At 34.3% G+C, this 11,651-nt stretch overlaps 1 long non-coding RNA gene across 1 annotated transcript; it reads right to left on the bottom strand.

Annotated features, from left to right (window-relative positions):
- Window positions 1-9,639: 9,639 nt before the first annotated feature.
- Window positions 9,640-10,762, bottom strand: LOC113302300. The gene is made up of 4 exons (XR_003336738.1): window positions 10,646-10,762; window positions 10,361-10,544; window positions 9,796-9,915; window positions 9,640-9,690 (listed from the first exon to the last, which is right to left on the bottom strand). It is a non-coding gene; the product is annotated as an uncharacterized LOC113302300 (long non-coding RNA).
- Window positions 10,763-11,651: the final 889 nt, after the last annotated feature.

Here is an 11,651-nt window from a genome sequence, read left to right as displayed (position 1 = left end):
CGCTCGTGTGGGTAAGACTCCTCTCTCTCTCTCTTTCTTTCTTTATAACCTGTAGGTTTGTTGGTATTGCCACTGATGGATCTCGATACAGACAAATAGACTTCAATAAATAACAAGAATGGAAGCGGGGAATAGGTAGTAACTGATTTTTTGAGATAACGACACGGAAATGTTTTGGTTCCAGGTTATTACCAGAATTATTAATCAAAACCGTTTTAAAACTACACATTTAAAAGGAACTTATATCCGTTTTGACTTTTTAGTTCTGGTTCATAAGGACCAACGAATTTGGATTCCCGGCTGAATATGGGATCACCCATCCGTCGTTACTAACGACTCCGTTACGCACATCTTGGCTGTAGGAACCGTATGTACAAAATAATGAACTCTAGACCATCCAATGCCGTTGACCATGTTATAATGGTACCCACAGGCATATGCACCATCAATGGTTCTTGAGCCCCCAAACTTGCCTATGGTTGAACCGATTCTTTTTATATATTTCGTTTGTTTATGTAAAAGTGTTGTTATCACCTTCTTAATTTGGTCTAAATGAAATAGTGATAATATCTTTTTTCTAAAAAAGAACGTAGTATAGTGTGGACTTATAAATTCTCAGATATTACAATCGTAGTTATTTTTTTATTTTGTTAAGCTATATCATTACTCGATCTTTTTTTTGTCATTGCAGTCTTTTTTATTTTTTGTCGGCAAAGATAATTTATTATTGAATTAAAGAGGTGGCCTATAATCCATAGGTTCCATAGTTTCTAGCATCTGTCTAGTTAAAAAAGAAAAGGAATATACAAATAAATTGGTATTGCATTGTGTTGTGTTGTGTTGTGATGCAGAAGCAGCAGCCCTGGTTTGCACCATATTAACAAAATTAAACCTTACATTTCAACTTAAGTAATCTTTTCTTTTTTTTTTCTTTTGACAAGGCCCACTGGGTTAAGGACACCCAAACCGAAAACACAAAACAAAACTAAAAACTGAGAAAGAAAAAAAAAACAGCACCAAAAACTATCTTCTTCTTCGTCTCTGATAAACCTGTTAAGCCTTCTCAGCTGCCAGAATTTCTCTAAAATTAGGAGAAAAATCATCATGTCGTAGCTCCACCCCAAGTACCACCAGGATACAACCCTGAAAATCTGCAGCTTTATTCGTTTCTCTATAACAATGAGTCACTTTCCAAGAATTGAACCTCCTTCTCAACTGTTTTCTTCTCCAAATTTGTAAAACATTCCAAGGTAGTTCAGGGTCAGGATTTGTAAGCAGATTGTACACAACCAAGGAATCAGTTGCAATGTGAACTCTGAATTGATCAATCTTTATAGTCATCTTTAACCCCAGTTCCACACCCTGCAGTTCATGTGCCAAAACTGAAATAAGTGGACTTCCACCACTAGCAGCGCTCAAAACCTCCACGGTATGATCTCTAAGAATGGCACCGAAACTCCCAACATCATCAGACTTAAAACCATCAGTGTTTATCATTATTTCATCAGTTGCAGGTGCAAGCCAAGTACAATCAATAATATCTGGTTGGACAAATAAGCAGTCCACTCTCTATCTGCTCATAAACCATCTCAAGTTTGAATTATCCTCCTCCTTGCACATGGAAGCGGACATTTTAAACCTCACATCTTGGACAATCAACAAGCTAACTTGGTTTTTTGATCACTTTCATGAATCTTGAAATCTGCAGTAGTGATTTGCTTCATTATATCTTGAACACTATCTTCCATGTAAGAAGGAAAATTCTATGTCTCATAAGAAATAAACTCAACAACCTTAGTAGCATCAGAGGCAACAATTGTCTCTAAGGTGTTTGAGTCAACCCAATATACTAATCTCCCTTTTGAATGCCAGTTATCATGTAAGAAACTAATGGTAGTTCCATCACCTAACAGAATTCCATTATGGTGCTTTGCCAAATCTTTGTGCTCTAAAATTCTTCTCCAACACCAAGAACAGTCCAGAGGAACATGCATGGTCCAGAAATCATGATTCTTGATAAAATTGCTCTTGAACCAGGTAGTCCACATAGTCTCTTGCCAGAAATGAGATCCCAAATGTGTTTAAGGTTAGCAGCAGCATGTGTATACTCCAAACTTTTAACACCAAGACCCCCTTCCTGACAAGCATGAGACAAACAAGTCCAACTGATGGGATTATAGTTCTTTTCATTTCAGAACCAGACCATAGAAATCTTTTAAACTTTGAGTTAAGCTTCTTTATTACTCTTTTAGGAAGAATAAAACATGAAACCCATAAATAAAGCATGCCACTCAAGAAAAAATTAATAAGTAAGGCCCTTTCTGGGTAGGCTAGTTTCCAAGAATTCAATCTATCATCCACTCTCTCCATCAAAGGTAAACAATCTCTGTAAGACAATCTAGTGGACATAAGATGAATACCCAGGTATCTGACAGGTAATTCCCCCACTAAACAGTTCAGAATATTAAGAATTTGTTGTAGAATATCATCTTCAATAACAGAATAAAATAAGGAATTTTTTTTATTTATCATTTCAAGACCAGTACATAAACTAAACTCGTTCAAAGCATTCTTAATACTAGAAGCAGCTGAGGTAGTACCTTTGAAGAAAAGCATAACATCATCAGCAAAACACAGGTGTGTGGGATTTGTAAGCTTGCACCTTGGATGAAACCCAAAATTCTGCATCAGAACCTGTCTGAGAAGGCACTTAACATCTCCATGGAAAGAACAAACAAATAGGGAGAAATTGGACACCCTTGTCTGAGTCCTCTCTTAGCTCCAAAAAAACCCGTAGGGAGAACCATTCATTAGCACAGCAAATTTAGAAGAAGTAATACATAGAGAAATCCAAGTAATAAAAAGGTCTGGGAAACCCCTTTTCTTTAAGACATAAAAGATATCATTCCATTTAACAACGTCATATACCTTTCTCAAGTCAATTTTTAAAGCACATCTAGGAGACCATTATCTATGATAGTTCTTAAAAAGTACATGAGCCAACATAATGTTATCTTGTATGCTTCTACCGGATATAAAAGCTGGTTGATTCTGATTAATAAGACCCCCTAAGGTCCTCTTCATTATAAAAAAAATGATTTTAGTAATGCACTTATAAGTAACATTACAACAAGAAATTGGCTTGAAATCAGAAACTACTGAAGGATTCTTATTCTTTACAATCAAAGTAATAAAAGTGTTATTGACTTTCTTTAAAAGCTTGGATTTAGAGTAATTTTTTTGAACATCAGCAACCAAGTCATCACCATCAATGGACCAGCTAGTCTTGAAACAATGGCTTGAAAAGCCATCTGGCTCTAGAGCCTTACTAGAACCAATTGAGTTTAAAGTTGTGATCACTTCCTCTCTAGTAACAGGCTTAATGAGGTCATCCTACATCATTTTGTTTAACACAAGCCTCAAACCTTAAATTCAAAAAATCATCATTTCCACCATCCTCTGGATCACTACCAAAAAGATGAGAATAATAAAAAACACATTCACTAGCAATATCCTTGTCCTCAGAAAGTTTAACATTTTCACTATTATAGAGAATCAAGATATTATTCTTAAACCTTCGTTCTTTGAAAGAATTATGAAAGAAAGAAGTATTAGAGTCTCCCAGATTTCACCATTTCACTCTTGACTGTTGCTTAAGGGAAGGTTCCTCATACTTGGCCAATTTCACATACTCGGCAACATAATCTCTCTCCATTCTAGCCAGCTCTTGATCAAGAGGATGAGACTGGAGAGTCATTTGAGCATAATCCATATTTCCTTTTGCTAGTCTGACTTGCTCAGACATAACTCTAAATCTAATTCTTCTCAATTTATTAAGCTCATGTTTCACATTCTTCAGTTTATTAACAAATCTAATCATAGGGTTACCTCTCACAGATAAATTCCAGCCAACTCTAACCACTCCCAGAAAATCTTTTTCCTCAGATAGAAAATTATAAAACCTAAAAGGTGGGGGGCATGCTTTCTGTTTTCACGTATAGACACAATAGCAGGAGAATGGTCAGAGATACCTGGCAAGAGAAATTCTACTTTAGACATTTGAAACTGATGAATCCGATCCATGTTCACCATTACTCTATCCAATTTAGATCTGATGATAGCACCATCTTGTTGAAAGCTTGTCCAAGTATAAAAACATCCAGTAAAAGAAAGATCTAAAAGTTGAGATAACTGGCTACATCTAGCAAAACCTTCATAATGATATGGCATAATTGGAGAACCTACTACTTTATTAGAAGGAACAAGGATTGAATTGAAGTCTCCAAGAAGAACCCAAGGCCTGCTATTTGATTCAGCAAAAGAAGTTATCATATCCCATAGAGAAGTCCTAGTAAGATGATAGTTATCTCCATAGACAACGGTCATAATAAAAGTCATCCTAGAAGAAGTAACTTATAAGAATAAAGCTTGAGAAGAAGCAAAAATTAAATTTACTTGAATTATATTTGGGGTCATATCCAACCCAAATTCTACCAAAACAATTATTAGTATCATTATCTAAAAAATACCAAGAACGGTTTATATTATTCCTTATTCTTAATTTATTAACTGCTTGGACATGAGTTTCCACTAAACCAATCAAAGAGAGATTATTGTTTCTAATAATATTTTTAACTTCCAACTGTTTCAAAGGGTCATTCATCCCCCTAATGTTACAACATCCAATGTTGACCATCATATAAAATTTATTGGGAGAGATAAAGTACATCTAGCCGACTTATTCAGATCTGCAATCTTAGGAAAGAGGTTAATAGCTTGTGGAGAAAGTGATCCTCTCTTCTGAAAGTGTGCTCTTGATTCAGTGCTAGAAGATTCAGGTTCACTAGACTTCTGTTGAGTTGCTTGCAAAATGGCTTGGAAATTTTCTTTATTATTCTCAGAGATCTGCTCTTAAGAAGTATCCAAACATTTATCCAATATGAAAAAAGGATTTTATGAAATGATTTCATTGACATTACTATCTTTCCTTAAGATAACTTCCTGCAAGAAATTGTTTACTCCTTGTTTAGAGTCCATAACTTCAGCGTTAATTACTATATGAGAGACCACATTATTTTAAACACTAGGGTCTAACTCAGTAGTCTTAGCCCCATTCCTTGATTTTAAAGTCCACCCATCTTCATCCATGTTATTAACAGTCTTCTTCTGAACCCATTTTTGAACTAATATTGGAATTGGTTTTATAGTCCATAGTTAGCAGTAACATGACCAAAAACTGCATACTCACTGCATTTTGGAGGTTTCCAAGAATAATCCATCTTAATTTCAAATGTATGCCTACCATCCAGAGTGAAAGTGAAAGAATATGGAAAACCACAATTAACATCTACTTCAACATATATCCTAGCATAACTCATTCTGATCTTATTCAGAGTTTGAGTATCCATCATAAGAGGCTTTCCAAGGTAGCTAGCAATCATACTCAACCCTTATCATTCTACATGAATAAATGAACATTTATAAAATTCATCCATACAAGAAGTGATTTCAATTCAGCAACTTCCTTCTCAACCAGTCTAGACCAAGGCTTAACAATAAACAGTCTATTAGAAATGAACATTGAACCCATCTCTAAAGCTCTAACTTTAACCTCAGAAGATTTGAAATCGAAAATAAACATACTCTCACCATGAATGGTCATTTGAATCTCACCTTTTGGTTTCGATGTCTGATTTACAACACTTCGAATCCAATTAAAAGGCAGTCTTCTACTCACAAATGCTCCAGTTACTTTATCTTCACAAAGACGAATGTCTTCATTAAACACGTCATAAGGAATATCCATAGATTTCTTGCCATCCACCACTTGATACGAATAGAATTCCATATTTGTAGAGATAATCGATTCTTTCTTCTTATTAAATAAAGACGACCAAGCAGCAGGAGATATTATAGATCCAGAAGGTGGGAAGTTTTCAAAACCAGGAGGAATAACAGGATCAAAAGTAAAATTACCACGAGGAACTGAAGAATTTGCATCCTCCATAAGAGAATCCCCTGATGATATGGAGGAGACCACCAGAGGAATCGAAGACAGAGAAGATGATTGCATCTCACCAGAGGGGATGCGAAGAGAAGAAGAAAACTAACCCTAAAATCGCCTTTGACTTTATCCGTATGATATTGACTATGTACAGTTGTTCAGATAACTAATTTTGTTGAGGGTTAGCTTAAGTAATCTTTACATAATTATAAAAGATCTTTCAAAATAATTTGCCTTGTAGTCTTAATTAGCTACTATAAACGTCACTAGTGTTTCAAATACAATATTCTTGGTAAGTCCAACAATTATTATGGTTTTTCCATTTTTTTTCTTGTCTTTTAATATTACATAATAATTGTGTTCTAGTGCAATGGATTATTAGAAACTTGAATACGACTACAAAAAACAAATCCCTCTCCTTCTCTCCCCCTTCAAGAGAAAAAAAAAAGAAAAAAAAAACCCAACTTCATCTTCTTGCTAAGATCTAGTCCATTTGGGCTAGATCTGAGCAAGGATCTTAGTTTTTTTGTGTTTTAATTTTAGAATAAAAGGATTTTTTTCTTATTAGGCTTATTTTCTTCACCTTCATAGTGATTTTTATCTTCACCCTCATGGTGATTCTTGTCTTCACCTTAATGATGATTCTCTTTTATTTTAATGGTTACCTGATCTTGATTATATGTTTTTTCAAGTACATCACCGGATTCAGATTTCTTTTTATTCTCCGGTCAACAAATTTGCAGATTACTCTTATATTATTGGAGCATTACTTAATGAGGAGGACGATTTATCAAATGATCCATGAATATTATGAAGACCATCTTCTCTCCGATTCAATCGGTTCTTGCATTCTTGTATCAGGTCAGTAATTGGAATTCCTTCTCTTTTCCTTGTCGGAATTTTCAATCATGTACTGCTACAAGCTTATTATATTTTTTTACTTTTTCAATTTGATGTACTTGAGATTTATGTAATCTTGATTTCCATTAATGAAGATTGAATTACCAAAAAAAAAAAAAAAGAAACTTGACCACGACTAGTTTTATTAGTAACAACCTGTCAAATTATGAAGGGTCGTGTCTATTTATGGAACCCTCTTAATTTGAGTTTGAAAAATTTTATCACAAAAAATGTGACAATTATGAAGAGACTCTTTTGAAAGATACGACCTTATAAAGAATCTTTGCCCTTTTTTATAGTCACCTGTTCATCTATATAAACCTCACTCATGGTTCATTCTAGAAACAAAAAAAAATACAAAAAAAAAATTGATTTTACTAGCACCTAACGTAAAATTTTTGGTTATTACATCTTAGGATAACTTTTATATTGCTTAAAAAAAATTAAAAAAAAAGGAAACTTTTATACTTTGTCATCATGGATGCTTTAACAATGTTAACAGTACGATAACCGTTTTCAAACAAATTTTCTATACGGAAAATGGATCATTTGTCCAAATATTTTAAAAACATGGTTCAAATGGACGAGTAAAAATTAGTATGGTGAAATGGACACTAAAAAATAGCAAAGATGAAACTGGATTCATCCTGACTTAAACTTAAAAAATAGCAAGGATGAAACTGGATGCATCCTGATGTAAATTAAAAATAAAAAAAGTATTTGAAAAGGGGAAATTAGGCTCAGGCCCAACCCATGGATAACCCATAATATGAGGCCCTTAATTAAAAAAAGTTTAAATCTAGGCCCCGAGTTTTTAAAAGACCTTGATACCCTTATGCATATTGTCAAGCCCATAATTAAATAAAATTTAAATCTAGGCCCAAAATTATTAAATCTAGGCCCGAAATTATTAAAATACAGTGCGAAGGTGTAAACAGAAGTTACACATGCATATGGCATGTGTAACCAGAAGTTACACATCCTTATGATATGTGTAATGCAAAGTTACACTTGTATATATATGCAAATAAATAGACATAAAAAAAAAACAAAAAAAAAAGTTATTACTTTAATATTCATTTACAATAATTTCTTAGCATGTGTAACTAGAAGTTACACACGCATCTGTTTAGTGTAATTGAGAGTTACATATGTGTCTATCTAGTGTAACTGAGAGTTACACATGCATCTGACTTGTGTATTCAGCGTCAACTCCAGTTCCAGCGAGACCATTACCACGTTTAAGCAATTAGCTTTTATGAAGTTATCTAAAACCTGAAATATAACAACAAGCAATCAGTATTTATACGATTAAAATGAACAGTACATAAAACAATGTATATTTCAGTTTCACAAGCATCTGACTAGTGTAGCTAGGTTACACATGCATCTGAATTGTGTAACTGAGAGTTACACATGCATATAACATGTGTAACTAGGAGATACACATTCATAGCTGTGTAGCTCAGTTACACATGCATATGACTAGTGTAACTAGGAGTTACACATACATATTGATATGTGTACCCAAAATCAGTATGTGTAAGTAAAAGTTACACATCTAAGTAGAAACTACACATCTAATTTGCATGTGTAACTGGTATCTACACATCTAATTAGCATGTGTAACTAATAGTTACACATGCATCTCACTTGTGTAACTAAGAGTTACACATGTATCTAATCAGTCTAATAATCAGTATTATCCTACCATTCTGTAATCTGGAGATAATGCATCATTATTATACATTGTTTGAGGCATGTAATTGAGATCTAAAATGTGGTTTTCAAGAATTATCATCTCATATGAAGGACAAATGATTAAGTCAACAGGGTTGAGCTTTTACCTCTGAGGTGGCAACGACACACTATTCCCAGATATATGAATCCCATGCTTCTTATGAAACAATTCATCACCCTGAAAATTGCAGCACAGTAGTCAGTACCAGACAATACAAGATCCCTAAAATTTTCAAAGTGAAAACCAAAACCAAAGTGACAATACAGGGTTTATCAGTTGACTTCTACTTCTCAGCACTGCTTTCTTTCATATATGTCAACACATATGAGCCTGGTGATAAGGATGAATCAGAGCTTTCTAATTTCTCAGAAAAGTACAACAATTGAGCAATCAAACTCTTTTGTGATTCAAGAGTGTTTTCTGTTGTTTCATCTATAGCCACTTGGATAAACAAACTAACCAATGAAGCAGTTCTCATTCAATTTATCAATTCTGATATCACCAGTGTAATTTATCGACAATTACACGCATCTGTTTAGTGTAATTGAGAGTTACATGTGTCTATCTAGTGTAACTGAGAGTTACACATGCATCTGACTTGTGTATTCAGCGTCAACTCCAGTTCCAGCGAGACCATTACCACGTTTAAGCAATATATTTTATGAAGTTATCTGAAACCTGAAATATAACAACAAGCAATCAATATTTATACGATTAAAATGAACAGTACATACAACAATGTATATTTCAGTTTCACAAGCATCTGACTAGTGTAGCTAGCAGTTACACATGCATCTGAATTGTGTAACTGAGAGTTACACATGCATATAACATGTGTAACTAGGAGATACACATGCATCTGGCTTGTGTAACTTTCAGTTACACATGCATATAACTAGTGTAACTAAGAGTTACACTTGCATATGGAATATGCCATTTAAAGTGGAACGTTATTCCTACTAACCTTGTTTTTCAGATTGACCAAGACTCGCAGATGGTTCTCAGTACCACCGGAAACAAGGTCATATCCCAATGCGTTCAAGGTCTTCAAGAGTTAACATGTCATAACATAAGAAAATAAACGTTAAGAGAGAGCATGGTACGTATTAGTTTTTAATTTTAAAGGAATATAACCATGTAAAAGCCTTACTTCCACAAACTGTGAGCAATTTTTGAGAACATGTTCTTGATATTAGTTCAACCTAATCGACCATCAATTGATCTAAAAAAAGGCTAGTGTCTTGTCAGTGCGCACAAAAAACGTCGAGACCTGCATAGACATCAATTGATCCAAAAAAGGCTACAACTATTCAGAAATTATTGTCATAAAAATATTAAGATGCCATAGTCTAAACATTCCAAAAAAAAAACATGTGTATTCAGCTGGTATACATACAAAATGCATGTGTAATTGGGAGTTATATATGCATATGGCATGTGTAATTGTGAGTTACACATGCACCCGTAATACACAAACTACTCAAAAAGTGAAAACAAATAACACTTTTCTGATCAATTAAAGGAGATTAATCAGTTTGTCTTACTACAACATATGGGACATAAGTATCCAAAGTATTGATATCAGGAAGAATATGTATTAGCAGTTTAACACGGATATCAGTAAATGGAGAGATGTTTTGTGCAAGGCGGTATGACATAAATGATAGAGAATAAATCGCGTTTTCGGTACAAGCAACAGAAGTAGGGAAACTTACTGTTTTCAGTGTACCCTTCATATGAAGGAACCTTCCATCCTGAGAAAGGAACCAGGAAAGGAGCTTTAAGATACATAGCTCAAATAACACTGTTTTGCCGCTTCCAGTTGGCGCCAAAATGACCATGTTCATGTCAGAGAAGTAACAACCAGAAAAGCGCTCACTCTGCAACGAATTGAAATACCTGCATCCGCAAGAATAAGATAAACTATTATAACACCTTACTAGTTCAGATCAAGCAAACAACCGAAGCTGAAAAAGTATATAACAACGGCGTATCCTCACCTCAGGAGTGGCTACAGAATTACAGACTCAACAAAGTAAATTTGACACTCAGCAATTCCGCCGACCACCTAATCTGCCACTTATACCTATACCTCCAACATTCACACCTTAGCTCCAACTCCAACACCACCACCGGCTCCAAAGCATGCACCTATACCACCACCGGAACTTATTAACCATAGAAGATCCTTCATACAAATAATTTCACTAACATAAAGATAAAAAAAAATATTATTCAAGACGAACACGCTAACTGAAACAGTTGGGTTTCATGGTGCTTAGCAGGTACACATGTAATGGCTTGTGTAAACGGCAGTTACACATGCATATGACTTGTGTAATCTCCGGTTACACATCCATATGTCTTGTGTAATATCCCGTTACACATCCATATGCTTGTGTAATATCCAGTTACACATGCATATGCTTGTGTACTCAGAGCATAAAATTATCTACATGAGCGCTAGAAGCAGTGATATGACATAGAGCTACTCAATAAATAAGATAAAATGACACTTACAACATATGATGTATCTCAGCTGCAGCTTTCTCCTTCTCACCTGCAACATTACATCCAAGCCACAAATAGCACAACCACATCTCCATCTATAACTCACAGTAACATATTCATTCAAATCCAATGCTAGCCTGCATTTTTGCCTTACTCACCATCATATCTTCACTCCCTTCTTCTGTAAATTTCATTTACAACCAACCATATCACCACCACTAATTTACAATAAATAATACTAGGATAACAAATTCGATTTCATTGACAGAGATACATCAAACTATATAGAATTAGAAGTAAAGTACACAAGATTAAGCAATTCAATCAAAGTTTATAAAATTCATAACAAATACATGGGTAATAGAGATGATGATTCGCTGATTTCGAATCTGAACACCAATTTTCAGTCAAGTATTAAGATAAACAGATCGATTGATATTCAGTAAGGAAACCTAGAAAAAAAATTGTAACATCTTTCAATATTTTCATCTTAAA

The sequence above is a fragment of the Papaver somniferum genome, chromosome 8 (genome assembly GCF_003573695.1).
Source record: "Papaver somniferum cultivar HN1 chromosome 8, ASM357369v1, whole genome shotgun sequence".
NCBI lineage: Eukaryota > Viridiplantae > Streptophyta > Magnoliopsida > Ranunculales > Papaveraceae > Papaver > Papaver somniferum.
This window is presented reverse-complemented; position numbering and strand designations above follow the sequence as displayed.